This window comes from Xiphophorus hellerii, chromosome 15 (assembly GCF_003331165.1).
Source record: "Xiphophorus hellerii strain 12219 chromosome 15, Xiphophorus_hellerii-4.1, whole genome shotgun sequence".
Classification (NCBI taxonomy): domain Eukaryota; kingdom Metazoa; phylum Chordata; class Actinopteri; order Cyprinodontiformes; family Poeciliidae; genus Xiphophorus; species Xiphophorus hellerii.
This window is the reverse complement of record NC_045686.1, coordinates 11,303,194-11,310,868: the sequence shown is the minus strand read 5'-3', so window position 1 is coordinate 11,310,868 and position 7,675 is coordinate 11,303,194.

Genomic DNA, 7,675 nt, shown 5'->3' with positions numbered 1-7,675 from the left:
TTTATTTTGAAATCTAAGTTCCTTTTCCGGTACCTACGGCGTCTATCTCCAGCGACTTGACATTCGTGAGGTTTGAGGACGTTTCCAGAAGTTTTTTTTTTTTTTTAATTGGCAGGAGCTGATGCTGCTGAGCAGAGAGACAAACATCTGATTCACTCTGACTCATCATTTAAAAAACGCTTTCTGTTTTCTACTCACACCACTTTAAACAGGCAGTTTCACAACAGTAGCAGTGAAACTCTGCATCCTGTGAGCAAATATTGAGCATATCATCTTTCTAACAGTGAAAATATGCAATGTTTATTCATATATTTGGCATGTAACACAAATAAAAATAGCTTTGCTGGTAATTCACAAATATAATGCAGTTTTCCAATGTTAGAATTGAACATAACAGGGATGTTTTTCTACTCAAATATATTAGAAGAAATCTTAACAATTAAGGGAAATGCATCAGAGAAAGAAGAAATCTGTTAAAAATGGATACAAATTAATTATAACTTGAAAATTACATTTAGCAAAAACACATTTTTGTATTAAAACATATTTTTTTATTAGTTTGCTATAATATTAAAATCCTAAATGTCATGTTTTTGTTGGCAATAAGCAGAAAATCATCATAAATAACAGAAATAAAGTTTTAAAAACAACATCCTGTTTAACCATATACTGTATTTCACTCACTGAACTGAGTTACTAAAATATGTTCAAAATGTTTTCCCAGGCAGATGTCATGCTGTGATTTTCTGTTTTAGGCAAGCAGGTAAACGCACCCAAAAATAATTTAAATGTACAGAAACATATTAGAATGGAGGAGGACAGAAAAGAAAAAATATATATTCACTTCAGTAACAACAAGAATATTTTTTAAGAGCCAACTGTTAAGTAAGCAAACTGCTCACAGGAAATTACATAGATATGTTTAAATAGTTGCTCTATAATTGAGCAAAAATATTTAAACCTACCTACTGTTAATTGTGGCACATCTGTTCATAGACTCCTGAAAACAACGCGAAAAAAAGAAGGAGCTAATAATAATAATTAAAGTACTTTGACACCTATTTTCAAATGTCTCTGGAAGATTTTAATGGTTTAGGACAAAATAAATGGAAGCAACAATGTGTTAAAATACAAAATAGAGGCACATTTCTACCAGCTGATTAGTAGTTGCTGTAGCTGTCGCTTTAAGGAGGGAAAAAAAATCCTTTAATTCAGATAACCACCACATTCAGGCTGTGTCATCCCACAGGCTGGACTTTCCTGTAAATAACACACCAGTACGGGATTAACACACACAGATAACAAAGCAACACATTGTTTCACAATGTGTCAGCTGCAGTCATGTTTCTGCACGGCTGGCATCTGTGGTTTAGAAGCTCAATGCCACGAATCCATGATTGTATATTTAAGCTTTAATGCGGATTCTGCATAGCATGTGTAATGCTTGTGTGCTCATCTCAGATCCACTCAGGTTCACTGGACTTATTCGAACAAATGAGGAACTCAAGTTGGTGGTTTCTGCCCCCTATAAATTAAATAAAACATAATAAATAACCCTAAACAAACTACAAAGCAGTAGCTCCCAATGAGCAGTTAGCAGCAGTTAACGGTAACAGCAGTTAGCATTTGTTACTGCGAAATGAACAACATTAAAAATAATAACAGTTTAAAACGTAAACAAAACATAGCAAAAAGTGAATCATGAAACACTGTATATAATTAAATTGGTCTAAAATACATGTTAAAGTATAATACTCGTAAAGAAAATTCAGACCTATAGCACAGTTACAGGACGGCAAAAGGGGGGCGGAGCTGTCGGTTACTGGTTGCTATGGTAACCACCAACCGTCAAGAGCAGCGTAACGGAACGTAAAACACCAAGAAATGTTTGGAGAAACAACTTCTTGACTTAACAAAATAAATTCAAAGAATAAATAGACAAAGTTTGACAAACTTCACATCAATAATATTGTTAAAATAAAACCCTTTACACATATATGATTTTAATTTATCTATTGGGTCAATGAAGTAGTTTTGAATTGGAATTTTGTTGTTCTGTGAGGTAGCATGTTTTTTAATTAATTTATTTATTTTTGGTTTACCCATCTTTTAAAAGGCAAAAAGTAAGAAAAATAGGAATAAAACAAAGTTAAAATCCAATAAACTGTAGATAGTGGAATACTACGGAAGAAGATTAGGGCCAAAAAAGGAATAAAAGGCAGATTTTTTTTTTCAGTGTCCCTAATCCTCCTCAGTTTAATACACCTGACTGAAATTTATTTAGGAGTATAATAGATGTTTCACTTGTAAGAAATGTTTAAAAAAACTTGGATAATTTTCCTTCCGCTTTATAATTATGTTCTACTCCATGTTGGCTGTCACGTAAAATACCTCAAAAATCCATTGAGGTTTGTGGTTGCAACTTGAAAATATGTGATAAAGTTCAATGTGTTCAAGTGTTTGAAAGGAAGTTTCCCTTATTTGACAAATGCATTTATGGAGATATCCTTCCACACAAAAGATTGTTTATTTCACCTATTGTTACACAATAGAAAATAAGATTATGTAATGCTAAATGTTGGAAAACAAATGTCTTTGCTCATGGACTAAAAGCACAGCAATTACAAGAAACAAAGTCCTTTTTTAGGCAGACTTAATGCATCATATTCGTGCTTCTTGATGATCTAATTTTTTTTAAGCACTGTTTACATGTAACTGTGTCCTAAAGCTGCAACAGTGGCTGTGTGTTGTTTCTAAGAACATGCTACATGAGTCAGTGTTGCTCATATTTTCCGACTGTAGAATGAGCCAAATGCACGTAGTTAATAGAGAGGCGGTTAAGGAAAATGTTATTAGACGAGCTGCTTGTAAAGTGAAATATCTGTGCAAAAAGAACCGTTTCTTTGGCATTAACGCTGTTGTTTTGCCACAAATGCTCTGCAGAAGTGGATCATTATCTGTTTGTTATACTTGCTCCCTTTTAATGTTTTTGCAGAGAAATGTACAACCGAACAAAGTTGTAGATTTGATCACAAATTCAGGGTAAAAAAAATGACGTTTTAAAATGTTTGGCAGCGCTATACACAACTTTACCACCAGGTGGCAGAAAATCCATTCTTGAAAATTCTTATTTTAACTTATTTAATGTTCATATTTCCTCTCACTGTCATTTCGGTGTATTCAGACAAATAATACATACTCATACTGAGTTTTTATTTCTAATTTGATCTGTTGCTTTAATATGTAATTTTAGCTAGGCTGAAATCAAAGAAATGTATTTTCTCACATATACATTTAACTACCTGACTTAAACCTTGCACTGAAAGCATACCAAATTATTTTTTTGATTAACTTGGTGTGTCAAAGTTGAATATGTTTTTTTTTTTATTTGTGTTTTATGTTTTATAGCTATATTAATTTTAAAAAAAACAGACATCAGGTTATAATCAATCTGATGTTCAGTTTTTGTTGAAATAAATGGTGTTGCAGTTAAAGCTGGATCTCAGTGTTGGCGTCTCTCTGTGTTTCTTTTTGTTTGGCTAGATGAAGAGTGTGTGGAAATGTTTGGGTTACGATCACAACAGATCACTTGCTTTCTGTTTTTAGTCCAATGTTAATGACTCACCCGTTCAGCTTGTGGTTGTTTGTGACAAGATTGAGCTCCACTTCATGTTTGCTTATGAGGTCAAGATGTGTTTAGGAATTAAGATTCATGTGACTTTCACCACAATTCAGTGATATTTTTGACAAGTTTTGCTCATGTTTTTACACAAATATAGCTTTTTTCCTAGCACTTTCTGAGTCTGTTTGCACGAAATGTTTGCACACTTATTTTTAATATTGAGATACTCAATTTAGTTGTAAAATAATGAAATAATTTCTGCATTTTCTGCAGAATGCAGGTTCTACTTCGCTCTTCTTGCAGCTCCTGCAGACTAATTCTATTTCAAGCTGTTCAAAAATCCTATATTTTTTGGGCTTTATTACACTTTCCTCCAGTTTACAATGTGGTAAAGGGTGTTTAAAAATACAGAAAATAAAGAATGCTTGAATTAAAAACAAACAAATGAAATCTCCATCACAGTGGTTTCAATATTTGTTCAGTTTTATGCCTTAAAGGACAAATTGTGGTTATTTTTTTTTTACAAAATGTCACAACTAGCTAAAACACACTGCTAAAACACAAAATCTTACCAAGTGTTTTTGGTTCAGTTTCTAATGCAAAAATCTTAGTACAGTTTAAAAAAAGATAAAACATACTTTTAAACAAGAAACAGAAAATGATAAGTAAATAATTCCTTAATATTGATAAAAAACAAAATACTAGTTATTACAATTTGCCAGTTGAACATCTTTATTAAGGAATTATTTACTTAAAACAAGCTTGCTGAAAAATCACTTATAAGTTGGTTTTATCAGTTAGCAGCACTTAACGTGTAAAATTAAACACAGCTAAAATGGACAACATTAATAATAACAGTTAAAAACATATACAAAACGTATCAAAATTACTCATGAAACGCTGTATATCATTAAATTCGTCTAAAATATATGATGTAACTATAAAATGTAATATTTGTAAAGGAAACCCAGAGTTGATCCTAATACACAGCACAGGTACAAACAGCAACAGAAAAAAGGGGGCGGAGCTGTCGGTTACTGGTTGCTATGGTAACCACCAACCATCAAGAGCAGCGTAACAGAACTTAAAACACCAATAAACGTCTTTATTGAATTTAAAGAATAAATAAACAAATTTGGACAAACTTCACATCTATAATATTGTTTAAAGAAAACTGTCACACCTGTAGTACGTATCAAAATTTTTACTGGGAGGTTTTAATGTAGCTATACGATATGATTTGTTTAATTCTGTTTGGTGCATTTGTTCTTTATTCTGATTTACAGCATCATTATCTATTTTTTTGTAACTTTTTTTCTTACCTGAGCACACTCAATTACATACAAATCACACATGAAGGACATATGCAGTTTATTGTTTCTAATCTCAAGAAAAATGTATGTTCAGAAGTCTAATATATGAATTTCTGGATGTTTGGGTTTGAGGTCGCTCATATTAGTCATTGTATGTTGAGGCCACGTCATAATCTTCGCAAACTCGACATTCACACCAATAGATATGTAAATAAATGGAAAAGTATTTGTTGTTCAGCAACAGCTAATTGCAACAAAGGTAATTGTCTATTCAGTGAGTGAAAGTTTGTGTTGTTTCACCTAAAAATGTTGCTGTTATCACTGTTAGACATGAAAACACTTGGTTTGTTTGCTTGCAACACAAAATAGCATCAAAGCTTTCCAGTCCAAGCACAACTGAGGCTCACAGATTCAGACATTCAGAGGGATTCTGGGACCAATTTGAATGAAATCTGTGTCACTTCGGGAATGCAGATCTATTAGTCTGCTGGAATGTGTGCAAACAAAGCAGCTCCAGCAACTTCAAGTTGTAATCAAAAGCTAGAGGCTTTATAATTAAAGCCAGGCAGAGAAATGTTGGTCATTAAATTCCCTCATGGATTCCCAGTATTTAGAAACTCAACTCAAAACGGTTGTACTTATTTAACAAAGCAAGAGGTCAGAGAGTTTAATTACTCTGATTACACAAAGTCCTTACATTACTGTATTTACCTGAGGACACTGGTGAATTATGTGCAGCACATTTCTGCTGCAGTAAAAAGTTTGTTTGAATTGTGTTGAATTGTACCGTTTGATTTGTCTACAGGGATTTTTTGTCTTTCAGGATGTTTATGTTCTAGTTTATAAAGAAGCTAATAAATTGGATGTTAATTATTAGAGCATAAACAATGCAGCTCCACATTTTATTAATCAAAATGTGTTAAAAAAGGTCTAAATGACAAAAAAAATACTTTATGCTAACAATTTCAATGATGCCACATTTGCACCGAACTCAGAAAATTAAAAAAAAGTTGATCATTTTAGACTTTTGAAACTTTCACAAATATATTTTAGTGATGTTTGATCACAACACAAATGTTGTTCCTAAAGAAATACTCCAATTTAATTTAGTTTTTTTGTGACCATTCAATGAATACAAACTTTTGAAATGGAAAACTTTAAGAGTACAATGTAAGAAACGATCCTAATCAGATTTTAAGTTGTGCTGGAGAAAAGTGGGATTTCTTTATGTTGTTTTTGACAAACTTGAAGCAAACATTTCCAAAATATTTCATTGATTTAAAGTCGCCAGACGACCAGTAAAGCTGCTTCATCAGCCGTTCGGCCGGGTAGTTGGGTAGGAACTAGTTACGTTTACTCAATTACATTTACTTGAATAACTTTTTTTTTCTACACCTACAGTACAAAAAAAAGACTTTAATGTGTTTTTCACTTGAGTAATTTTATTGTGAAGTATCTCTACTTGTCCTTGAGGAAAAGTTCTGGATTTTCTACCCACTAAGTGAAAAACAAACATGTTTTAACCAAAAATTCACCAGACACACCTGCGGTTTTTTTGTTAAAGTTTCATATGTTTTTATTGAAAGAAAATGATTTGGAAAAATTTTCTCTTGTCTGATTTTGGTATTATTTGTTACTGATATGAATTATTGTCATTTTGGTCCTTAAAATGCCAAATTTTCCACCAAACTTTATATTTGTTCATGCGTCAGTACAAGCATAACAATTTGTATGCTCATCACTGAGGTCATATTTTTTCTATATTTCCCATTAGCCATTTGAATTTTTCAAGATGGCCACCGTTTTTGAGCGTTTTAAACCAGTTATCTCCATATAATATAAACATTTTAATGGTTTTATGTCACACCATATGTCATCCAATACATGACACTTTAAAGTTGTATAGCAAAAATCTTCATAAAATAAAGAAATTTACGGACAACCCTGAGAATCTTTACTCATATCATTAACATTTTGGTTCTTAAGATATCAAAATTTCCACTTAACTTTATATTTTGGCCTGTTTGATGATGTAATTTTTAAATACTAAGTCATTGATAATTTGATCAGTTACTCAGTACTTGAGTAAACTTTTTAACCAAATACTTTTTTATTCCTGGACAACTACGTTTTGCTTTTACTTGAGTAGAAATATGTACAAGTATCGCTACTCTTACTTGAGTAAAATGTCTGGATTTTCTACCCACTGAATGAAAACCAAACATGTTTCAACCAAATATCCACCAGACACAAGCCGGCAGTTTTTGTTAAAGTTTCATACGTTTTTTTTAATGACAGAAACCAATTTAGAAACATATTCTTTTGCCTGATTTTATTTTTTGTTACTTTTTTGACATTTTGGTCCTTAAAATACCAAAATTTCCACTCGCTTTTATAATTTGGTCCGTCTGATGACGTAATTATGAAATATTAAAGGGTTGATCGTTCGATCAGTTAGTTATGGAGTAGTGCTACTCTTTTTGGGTTCTCCACCCACCTCTGATTTTGTGTTTAACAGACTGGAAGAAAACATTTTTGTTTCACTGACGTATTGCAGCAAAAGGGAGAGTAAGAAAGAAATGAGTGGAAGTGAGAAGTGGCCAGACGGCCGGTGAAGCTGCTTCGTCAGCCGCCTGGCCGGATGTGAGCGTATGTCAGCACGGGAATAACACCTGCCGCTATTCCAACACGCCGGGAGTGGAGGCAACCTGAGAAGAGTGGTACCATGCAGGGATAATCG